This window comes from Raphanus sativus, chromosome 2 (genome assembly GCF_000801105.2).
Source record: "Raphanus sativus cultivar WK10039 chromosome 2, ASM80110v3, whole genome shotgun sequence".
Classification (NCBI taxonomy): domain Eukaryota; kingdom Viridiplantae; phylum Streptophyta; class Magnoliopsida; order Brassicales; family Brassicaceae; genus Raphanus; species Raphanus sativus.
The window spans coordinates 19517623-19530193 of NC_079512.1; the positions used below are offsets into that span (position 1 = coordinate 19517623).

A 12571-nucleotide genomic window follows, 5' to 3' on the forward strand; every position below is an offset into this window, starting at 1 on the left:
GAAGGACAAGACATAAAGAAAAAATATATATACTAATAAAATGGAGTTATCGAGGCTCCAGAGAGCATTCGCATCAGCGAAAAAACTTCTCCAGAAAAAAATAATACGTGGAATTGTTAAAAAAAACTAAAAACTAAAACTAGGTAATAGAGGGAAAATAGATAATAAGTAAATATATCATATAAAATATAGAAGTATTATATTAAACATATATTTTGAAATATGTAATAAAGTAAATATATAATATAACAAAATATAGATAATAAGTAAATATCCCATAAGAGTTTCAAAAAAAAAAAAGTAAATATCCCATAAAATAAAAGGAAATATTACATTAAATATCTGAAAAATCTATAATAAAATAAATAAATATACAATATGAAAATAGAAATATTATATTAAACATGTATCATAATATTGCCTTTTGATATAAAATGAAAACAATTACAAACATATAATATATAATAAATAATAAATAATATACAATTATTTGAGACTGAAATAAAATGTATTAGTTGAGCTCCAATAGTGTACACATTGAAATAAATTTCTCCCAAAAGATGACATTATGCATTATTACTAAAAAATAATAAAAACTAAAATAATTAAATATGTAATAGAAAAATAGATAATAAGTAAATATACCATATAAAAAATAGAAATATTACTTTAAACATATATCTGAAAATACATAATAACTTAAATATATAAAATAAGAAAAATAGATAATAAGTAAATATATCATATAAGAAAAAAATATTACATTAAATATATATCTGAAAAAATAAATACATAATATAAATATAAATATTACATTAAACATCTACCGGAATATTGCAATCTGATATAAAATAAAAAAATTAGAAAAATTAAATATATAATTAAGAAAATAAAAAATAAATATACAATATAAGAAATACAAATATTACATTGAACACCTATTTTATAGATTTAAACTAAAATATATAATAAATAAATATACAATATAAAAACAGAAATATCATATTAAACATTTAACGTAATATTATAGTTTGATATAAAGCAAAAAAAATAGAATAAATAAATATACAATATAAGAAAAAATAAACAATAAATTAATACACAATATCAGAAATTTAAAAACTAAATTAAAAATCTATCTAAAAATGTATATTGAAATTAGTAATTAGCAAATATAGAATATAAAATTAAAATTTACATTAACTATACAAGATTGTATATAAGTGGAAGGAAATGATAAACAGTGTATGATTAAAACTTACTTTTATTTAAGATGATTGAAATACAAGATTGAAATACAACACAAAGATTAAAGTTTTTAGAGAGTTTGTAGTGCAGGGAATTTTCTAGAGAAGTCTCGCTGAAAATCGCTCTGCCTTTTACAAAGCTTGATTCCTTATTTATACTAACTTGATGGAAAGAGTTTATGATAGGCGTGTCCTTGTCTTGAGGCCTTGAGTGATGAGTAATCTTGATTTTATGAGGCGTCCTTCTTTATGGATGAGTAGTGTGTATGTTGCCGTAACTGTTGAACTTGTCTTGATTGTTGATTTTGGTCTTGATGGCTTTGAGCTGAAGCATGCTTTGTTGAAACTTGAGTCTGCAGAGTTTTGATTATCTTGTTTATTGTTTTCTTGTTTTGTCGGTTTCTTCTTCTTCTTCTTTTTTTTCTAATTATTATTATGTTTCGTATGGGTCTTGTGATTATAAGGGTCCACCGTATGGGTCTTCGGGTTGTGTATCGGTTTCTTGAGTGATTTCTTCTTCTTCGTCGGAGGATATTTGCATAGCAAGTGCTTCTAAGATCTTCTTGAGTTTGTCCTTTCTTTTTGATTTCTTTGATCCGGAGGATGATGTTGTTGATTCTGTTGGGCTTGGTGGTTTTTTGGTTGGAAGGTTTTTTGTTTGTATGGGTGGTAGAGATCTGGATACAGTCGCCACAGATTGTTTAATTTGTTGATGGGTTTGGATCCATTTTTTTAAGTTGGTAACAGAACAGCGGTCTAAGTTGTATTTATCCCACCATTTTACTCGGTAATCTCGGACTAAAGAGTATGGCATATTTGGTAGGAAGGAAACAAGGTTAAAGTGCCAAGATAGTATCCAAGGTATACCCATGTCAATGTGGAAAGCTATTTTTGGTAAAGGACCTATGGGTGAGTGTTTTTCGTGTTTGGTATAGTAGGATAAGGATACTTTTGGTATTTGGGTTGGATAGATTTCGTCACATGGTCCAAACCAGTGCCACCATTCATAGAACCAGCCTGGTATTGACTTAGGGCAATGGAAGTCAAAGGATATGAACCAAGAATGGTTGTAAGTTCGTAGGTATAGGGCATGGCGAAAAGCTTTTTGGTAGTCTACATAAGAAAATCCCGGAATATGATATCCTGAAACAGAGAAGTCTTTGGTGGTATGGAGGTTCATAAATCCGAGGTCTGAGGCAGTACATACTTTCAGGATCTTGAATGTGGAGTAGGAGATAAGGTTTGGGTTGGTTTCATCAGTGTGATGCGTAATCTCTACTGATTTGGTGTCTACAAGTATAAACTCATAAAAGGTATGGTTTTTGTTTAGGTTATCAGTGAGGTATTGGCTATCTTCATAGAAAAGACGGTTGGTAAGAGTGTTTAAATCTTTGAGGGTTATGGAGCTGGTGAATGAGGTAGTAGTTAAATGTTGGCGTTGTGGCTTAAGGAAATAGGTGGCTTTTTGGTCTGTAGGTTTTTGTAGTGTAGGTGTAAGGGCTATTTTTTGTGGTAATGGGTTAACTGCTTTTGCATAGGATAACGGAGGAAACTCTGCTAATGCAGATAACTTGTTGGTAGTGGATATCTGTTTCCCTTGTAGGTGTGGTTGAGTCTTGACATAATCCGATGCTGACATTGGCCTTTTTTGTTCACGTATTTTGATGATCTTGTGTTTTTTCCTGTAAATACTCTCTTGTTAGAAAATCTGGTAGGCAATTATTTTTTCCTTTTATATATGGGAAATTACCTATAATAACCCTTGTTCGGAAACTCGCTAGGCGTAACGCGTGCGGCTGACCAACGCCTAGCGATTTATCGAAAAATCGGAATTAAATCGGAGAGTAATCGGGGATTTTTTTGTGGTTTTAATTATCACTAACATGTATATATTCCATTTGTGAATTCCAAATATAACTAAAACTAACGTCAATGGTTTTGTTTAAACCTTTTAGGCCTACTAAAACATGGTATGAACCATGAATGGTGATATTTTATAGTTTTTTATTATTTACTTTGTTTTAGTAAATACAAAAAGACACGTATGTCTTCTTCTTCCTCCTTAATTTGGTTCTGCAATTAATCCTCTGTGTATCCATGTTCTTTCTTTAACTTTCTTTTTGTTTTTACTTGATTTTCTTAACGTGGACACTATAATTACATCAGATCTACCAATATAAACATTTTCAGAGATTTTTTAACTTTCTGTAAACAACATTACGCGGCCGTAGTGTCAAAAAAAAAACATTACGCGGCCGTGTAACTTTATACCACGTTCTCGGCGGTCAAAACGCGGGTCAATGTGGAATGCATCCGAACTGGCCAAACTCGCCACGGTGACCCAACGTTTCACGATTTTGCGGCCGTTTATTTGGCAACTCGCCCGCTTTTAGAATAACATACAAAAAGTAAGAAAGGAAGAAAAAGTAATGTAAAGTCCAAAATACCCAATCAATTAGATTAATTAAATATAAAATTAAAAAAACACTAAAAAGGTAACAATTAAGAAAAAAACATTCTTAAACTAAGACCAGAAGAAATCCCTTTCCCCACTAATGAACCCCTAATCTCTATTGATTTCTCTGTTCTCAAATCTCTTCGTCTTTTACTCGATTTCGCAGAGAATCGATCTTGCTCTTACCCTTCTCTACCTTCAAAAGCTTCGATTCACAAGGGAAGAAAGTTTGAATCCCAGAAATTCGACGAACCCTTAATCCCCTTTCTAAAATTATGGGGAACCCTAAAACGTAAGAGGATCTTTTCCTGTTTGAGTTTTATCTTCGCATGGATACTCTAAGTAGCTTTCTCGGTAGTATAGTGACTGTTACTTGATCAAATCGTTAACCTTTGTTGATAAATTTATGGTTCCCAGGTTCGAACAGGTCGTTTGTCACTGCACTATGCATTATCACTACCCTATCTCCTGCTCTTGTATCTTCTGGGTTTCTTCCTGCATTTTCTGAGGATACTGCAAGAGCAGTAAATGTAAGTAGTCCCTTTGATTCTTACGTTTCAGGGGAAGTTGTTTTTTTGGGGTCAACCAGTGGAAGTTCTTTAATTCTTTTAATGTTGCTAATGTGGTTGTTGACATGATATGAGTAGAATACTGGTTTCTCTTGGAAAGTCCCACAGAACTGCAAGTTTTTGAGTCTGGATCCATCTTTATTTTCTCTGTTGTTACGGTCGTAAGGAAATCATGTTTGTTTTTTTGCTTGCAGTCTTGATTCACTTCGGAGATATGATGAGTTTATGTATGAAGAAGAGAGCGAGCCACCAGGAGAATCCCAAGAGTGAAGTGTGTATGTATTTACAAATGTATATAGAGATTTGTTTCTGTTACATGACTAAGAAGAAGAAAGATGGAAGCCAAGTTTTGTAAAAATCATCAATCGTTCTAAAAAAGAAACACACAACACAAATGTCTTGTTTGTTGTGCCAAAGAGCCCATTTTTCTTCTGCGGCACTCTTTGTCTCGTGCGATATATAGATCAACAACACTTACGTTTCAGTTAGAGTACTCTTATATGTTTTCATCTTTTAAAAGAGCAACTATGAATACTAATGTGGTACTAAGTGAACTTTCAAACCTAATGCAGACTATGCGATATAGTCTGACTTGAACAAAATTCAAGCTACATGAGACTATATGGATTCGGCTTGATACATTGGCGAATTGAATTTTGTACTTCTTCCGAATTAATGTAATGTTTGGTGTCTTTGCACAGTTATGTTTTCATATTACAAAGATGTGCAATCTTTTGAAATAGCCACTTATAAAAGAGGACATGGTGACTTGGAGAAAAAGAAGTTTTATGTCTAAAACTAGGGTTTAGTAATTGGTTCAATTAGAGTAAACCGGAGTCCTAATATAGTTCTACTTAGTTAATTTGAGGATGAAAAAAGTTTGTCGCTTCTTAAAAGTCTGTCGTAAGATACACTAAAACATGCTGTCACATATTAGTTTGGTTATTAATTTATAAGTGTAATGAAAATATACTTATTCGGAAAGTTTGTCGTTTTTAAACAAATTTTTTTAAGTCTGCTATATCAGGAACGAAAAAATCTACCAAATTATTAAAAGTCTACGAGAAAAATCTCCTTGCTGAGTATAAAAGTCTACAATATATCATAAGTTTGCTATCATAAAATAAAAGTCTGCAAAAAAAAAATCTGCCACCAGAAAACAAATCTGTGGAAGTGATTAAATCTACTATCATATGTGATAGATTTTTTTCTAAGAGTTTGTTATGATAAAAAGTCTGCCGCAATAAATCTGCTCAAAGAAATAAATATGCCAGAGATTAACAAATCTGCCATAGAGTGTTGCAGATTTTTTATGGTAGACTTATTTGACAGCTCCGAAAATAATTTTTCTTTTTAATATTTGGCAAAAAATATTAGGGTGAATTGGCTAAATAGCTTTTTGTGGAGTTGAAATTAACAATCTAACTATGATTTTGACATAATTGATTGAGTGACTCTTTGGCCTCCTTTGCGCCGGTTATACCCTCTAACGTAATAGGTTACCGGTTACAAATCTTAAACGAAATGACGTGGCTTGTTTTTGTTTGCATATTAACCATCACATAATTCATGGAGCACGTGGTTCAACACATATGATATAAGTGTATGCATCGAGAAGAGTGGATAACAGTTGTAAGATTACCACACACGATGTTAACATAACGTTGAAACGAAGATACTTACTGTGTAGGAATTCCATACTATGCACAATATATAAAATAGTAACATTTCAAATATTTCAAATATAGTACGGAATGGAACGGTAAAAGCAACTCAAAATACAAGCATTTCTATTCTATGTGGTAACTCAAATATGTGAGAAACGAAATCTAATTGTCCAAGTACAAGACAACTGATTTGCTATTCTACACCTCTCTCAAATGTTCATCTAGGTATGCCTTCATGGAAGTAGGTTATGATATCGACAATTTTGAAATCCATTCTTCTAGAAACTAAAACTTATAAATAATCACTAAACCCAAAACAGAAAATGTGAACCCTAATCGCATGGCAACTCAAATATGCGAGAAATGAAACCCAACTATCGAAGTACAAGACCCCTGATTTTCTATTCTACATGCTGCATATGACATAGAAATGTTGAAATGACAATCGCAATATGATAACACTCTAACACCTTTCTCAAATGTTTATATGGGTAAGCCTTCATGGAACTAGGCTATGATTTCTGAAATTTTGAAATTCATTCTTCCAGAAACTAAAACTTATACATTAATCACTAAACCCTAAGTGGAAACTATGAACCCAAATCGAAATATAAAATTTGGGAAATAGGTACGACAAGTATGAATTTGGAATGTACAAATGTGAAAAGAAAAAGTCTAGCATAGCACACAATTGCAAATAAGATGAATTTTCATTCCATGTAGATCAGATGGAATGGAAACAGGGCCTAACGAACATCACAGAGAAGGTATGGGACTCCATCTTCAAGACCCACCCAAACTGCGTTCCATTCAATATCGCCAGATCCTCATCCTCTAATGCCTTCTTGATAACCTCAATCCAATAGAGGTTGAAATAGTTGTTAACCCGCTTCTTTCCATTTGGTTCAAAGCCTGGCTCAAACAATCTACATGGAAAGCTTAACTCGTCTTTGACAAACATGAACTGTGATGATAAGAACGGCACACGGTTAATACATAATGAACCAAATATAATGTCATAGGAACAGACTTTTTATGTCAACCAGCCCAATTGATACGAAAGAATGGTGACACATATTTTATATATCATTCTATGCTATTTCCAATATTATATTCTATCTCCAATATAATACGCCTTTTAGATTCCATAATAGGCAAGAAAACATATGTTATGTTCCATTCCAAATATAATTAAGATATGTTCTGTACAATTTCAAATAGAATAGAGCTAGAAGATCTCAGACTGGTTGCGAACAATATGTTCTATTCCATTCCAAATAAAATTGAGATATGTTCTGTACTATTTCAAATAGAATATAGTTAGAAGATCTCAGACTGGTTTTCGAACGATGCATCCCTATGTATTGTAGATTTTTATTCCATACGACAAACTAGACTACTAAACTATGTTATGTCTATCTCCGATTAAAAACCTCAAATTTATCAAGGACTAAGAACACCTGGGTGTAAGCGGCAGAAAGCAACTATAAAGGAGTACACAACCACCAGTGGTATTATTCCCCTCCGTCAAGACCGTAACAAAAAGGACAACCAGGCAATTGGAAGAGAGACGGACTGAGATAGAGCAGACTTTGAGTAGATGCACCGTCGAACTGATTGTGGAGGAGCTATAGCGGAATTGCGGATGGAGATTTCTGAGAGGGAGAGACGGGGAGGATGAAAGGAAAGAGAGATTTTTTGTGGAAGGGGAAAAGACACGAGTTACTTTGCAGGTAAATTTTTTTTTTTTTATTTCTATCAGGTCAACCGGTAATTTATCAAGGATAGCATAGTAATATTATGTATTAAAGACGCCGTATATCGTTCCGTTAGGTTAAAAGGCTATTCTTCTAATTAGTGTTTTTTTCATGGCTATAGCTCCTAATTCCCCAAAATATTAATGGCAATTTCTGTAAATATGCTTTTTTGTTAACAAGAAAACAAGGGCATTCTGGATATAAAAACAATCTAGTAATTAAAAATAATTATATGTTATTCCAGTAATAATAACATGAATTGATGTTATTTTAGTAATCTTCCCTATATATATTGTATATCAAAATCAAAAACTGATAATATAGCTTGCCATCTTGCGAAAATCTGTTTGGAAACCAAATTCTTTACATCCTTTTGTAAAATCTCTTTAGCGGATTTACAATCGACACGTAGTAAAAACCTTTTGTTTATTAAGTCATCCTGAAATTTAGAAATACAGTTTACTATAGATAAATTTTCTTTTTTAACCGTTGAATAATTCTTTTGGGGTCCTAGCCAAACTCCTGAACGAAAACGTACTATAGACTCTTGTTTTGATTCTGACATATTTTGTTTAAGTATCCTGCCATATCCTATTTCTGATGCATCTGTTTCTACTATCATAAATGCATTAGGATGTGGTATAATTAAGCAAGGTAATGTTGTGACCTTCTTCTTAATATCTTGAACTATACTAGTATGCATACTAGACCATGGGACTGGATTCTTCTGTAGTCTCTGAAATAATGGTTGTATTATTTTTCGTATATTAGGCAAAAAATCTGATATATAATTCAAGCATCCTAAAAATCGTTGTAATTGAGTTTTTTCTTTTATTTCATCAGGGAATTTATTTGTAAATTCTATTGATCTAGAAATATATGTTATTGTTCCTTGGTAAATATTATGTCCTAAAAATCTGATTTTTGTTTGAAATATTTGCATTTTCTTAGCAGAAACTACTAATCCATGTTTTTTTTAACTATGTTTAAGAAAGTATATAAATGTTTGAAATGTTGGTCAATAGATTTCGAATATATGAGTACATCATCTATATAGACTATGGAAAACGTGGAGTAAGGGTTAAAAATTTCATTCATAATGTTTTGAAATTCTGAGGGTGCATTTTTTAAACCGAATGGCATGACATTCCATTCATAGTGACCAAAAGGTACAGTGAATGCTGTCTTGTATTTATCTTTTTCAGCTATTTGAATTTGCCAAAATCCACTTTTCATATCAAATTTTGAAAATATACAAGCATCATATAGTCTTTTTAATAGGTCTCTTTTATTTGGTATTGGGTATCTTATCCATTGTATAACATTGTTTAAGGGTTTATAGTTAATTACTAGGCGAGGCACACCTCTTTCTTTTTCTGCTTGATTATTTACATAGAAGGCTGAACAACTCCAAGGTGATTTAGATTTTCTTATTAATTTGTTTATCTAATAGCTCTTGGATTTCCTTTTTACAATGTTCTAAAAGTTCTTGATTCATTTGTATGGGTCTAGCTTTAGTTGAAATATTTTTCTCATTAAATTCTTTTCATAAGGAATTTCAACAATATGTTTTTTCCTTTCCCAAAAGGCATTTGGGATCTCAGAACATACTTGTTTTAATAATTCATTTTCTAATTTCTTAATTTTATTTATTATTAATGGATCATTTAATTGTTTCTCTATTTGCTGATATTTTATTTCTTGTTGTAGGTATTGAATATGTTTTTGTTTTCCATTTATTAGGTTTATAGATTTTTCAATAGTAGAATTTTGTAAAGCTAATATTTCTTTGGTTTTCATTGGAGATAAAAATTCAAATATTATTTTTTCTCCAACTATTTTTGTAGTAATTCCTAGTTCAGTGACTTTAAATGGGTAAATTTGTGTAAAAAAGGGAGTTTCTAATATTATTTCTTGGCTTAAATTTTTTACAAGAATAAATTGGGTCTTAAAACAATACCCTTTATTACAAATCTTTTCTTTTGGTAGTTTATAGTTTACCTTTAAACTACTTCCATTTGCTCCACTAAGTTTTTCATAAGTTTTTTCATAATACTTAGTTGGAACTATTCCTTCTCTAATACAGTTGTAGTCTGCACCTGTGTCTAGTAAGGCTATTATTTCTAGTTTAAAATCATAGCCTATATGTAGGGTGATTTTTGTATACCATTTTTGGTAGTTTATTTTATCTATTATTTGAATATATTCTTCTTCATCATTAGTTTCTATTTGTTTTTCAGGGTTACTTGTGGATGGAACGGTGGGTGTAGATTGGCGAAAGTTTGGCTTATTTAGCATTAATTTGTAGTTGTTCTAATTGTTGTTGATGTACTATGTGTTGTAACTCTTTTACTTGAGACTTTAAGTTTTTTACTTCTCCTTGTAGTTCTCCGGTAGTTACTTGTTTAAATAGATTAGGCGATGGATATTTTTCTAATATCTTGCTAAGCCTAAAAGGTTGTGGGGTAGAGAGTTGGGTTTCTCTATGTATAATATCTTTTAGTTTTAGAAGATATTCTTTTTTAGTTTCTGGATCATTTATTTTATCAATTATGTCTATTAGAAATTGTTTATCTATATTTTTAGTAATTACGTTTATTGTCTTACAATTGAAAATATCATCAGAACAATTCTGAGAATCTTCTCATGATGATTTACTTTGGTCTTCTATAATATCTAGGAAATGTTCATTATTAGATTCTTCTGAGTTTTCTGATTCTGAAAGGAGTAATTTTTCTAGTTTTTCTCTAATATCTTGTTGATCATGAAATATTTCATTTATTTTTCTTTTCATTTTGCATTCATTTGATTTATGACCAGGTCATTTGCAATTCCAGCAAACATTTTTTTCTTTTCTAATTGGGTCTTTTGGGGTTTTATTTTTCATATAATAAGGGTTAGAAATTTTTTTTGAATATTTTTTATTCTTATTATATGGTCGTGAGGAGGTAAAACTTTTATATTTTTGAGATTTGCGTTTTTCTCTAGAGGGTGGAGTGAGACGGTGGTAGCCATATTGCTCGCAAAAGGAGCCCATAGTTTCACCGAATCTGAATTTACTAGTTTGTTGTTTATCTTTATGATCTTGACATATTTGTAATCCTTCTTTTTTAACAAAGGCGAACAACTGACCATAGGTTATAGAATCCCATGGAATTGGTTGACCACCAGAAAAATCTTTTAATTTACTTATTAGTTTTTCAGCAAAAAATGAAGGTAATCCGGAGATAAACCTTTCTTTCCAAAAAGGTTGATTACAATCATTTCTTTGGAATATATTGGTTATAAATATATCTTTATACCATTTAAAATCTCCTAGGGTAGGGCATCTAAGATTTGTTAAGACTATTTTTTTACTAGTTAGTTCTTCAGTAGGATTACCTACAAAGTGCATAGTCATTGTATGTGATAATACTTCTATAGCATTTTGTATTTGTTCTTCTTCATATAGCCCATCTTCCCCTTCTACTCGTCTAGTTTCGGTATGGTTTATTATAGAGTATTGGGATAAAGTATCTAATGCGTTATCCCACCAATATTTTAGTGCTCCATTAAATCCTGAAATTAGGAGGACACATGCTTGTTTATACGTCAAGCCTTTCGCTTTATAGGCTAAACCAGCAATCCCCATTTCTTGAAATAAATTCATCATTTCATATTCTGATCTACCATCTATATTCCATTCGTATATACCTTCTCCTGTGTAAAAGTTTGCGGTTGGGAATTTATGATGTTCTTCAAATAATAGGTCAGGTGGTGAATGTCTAGGATAATATGGTTTTTTGAGGGTTGAAGTTTTCTCTTTATACGATTGATTTCTATTTCTTCATCAGTTTCTATCTGACTATTTTCATCGATATTGTTTATACCTTTATTTTTATCTAATAGTTCTACCCTACTAGAAATGGTTTTTAAGATTTCATTTTCCGGAAACTTAACTGGTTTAGTTAAGGGTTTAAAAAGAGGTGCTGATATGGAGCTAAAAGGATGTGATAGGGTTTGGTGATTATTTATTAGATTATATTCATCCTTGTCTAATTTGTTATCTATGTGATCTATTTGTCGTGAGATAGTATGAAGTATTTGACTTTGATCATTGTTTTGTTCGTAAATTATCTTTATATCTGCTACATTTACAATGTCTTTTTCATCCCTATTTACTCCAGTTCTAAATGGAGTAGCTATTACTTGTCTCTGGGGTGTATATAATTTAATATCCTTTAAAGGTGGATGAACTGATTTTATTTTTTCTCCATTAGTCATTTCCCAAGTATTATACAAAGTTGAACTAGTATTAATTGATTCAATTTGATAAGGATAGTCTATTTCATTTTCTTGAGAGATGTTTCAAACCATGTAAAAAATGGAATATTAGTTTTTATTTTATACATATGATCATACCAATATTCTCGATAACTGATAGTTGTTTCTTTAGTAAATGTTTTAAAATACCATTGTCTTTTGTTTTTGTTCTTATCGGATAAAAATTCTTCTTTAAGGTATTGTTTATTAATTTCAAAATCCTTTGAAATAACATTTATTGATTTAAAGTCTGAGGGTGTTGGAGAAGTGGGAAAACTGGATCTTACTTCAGAATTTTGAATAGGTTCAGCAATAGGTGCTTGAAAGTTAATTGGGATTTTTTCTGGATTCCTAATTGAACTTTGTTCTATACTTTCATCTGATTCGGTACTAGCTCTACCAGTTCTGTAATCAGAAAAGGAAGACCTTGGATAATAAGAACTAATTTTTAATGATGATGGTTCTCTAAAAGATCCAAATTTTAATAATATTTTACCATCAGTTCGTTCAGTTATACTAGTAATAGTTTTTTGTTCAAAATTTCTTGGTGGTTGGGTAAATATCAATTTTCCAT

General features: G+C 31.1%; 1 long non-coding RNA gene across 1 annotated transcript; it reads left to right on the forward strand.

The window, feature by feature from the left end:
- Positions 1-1254: 1254 nt before the first annotated feature.
- Positions 1255-4632, forward strand: LOC108841271 (uncharacterized). The gene is made up of 3 exons (XR_001948091.2): positions 1255-3994; positions 4120-4232; positions 4466-4632. It is a non-coding gene; the product is annotated as an uncharacterized LOC108841271 (long non-coding RNA).
- Positions 4633-12571: the final 7939 nt, after the last annotated feature.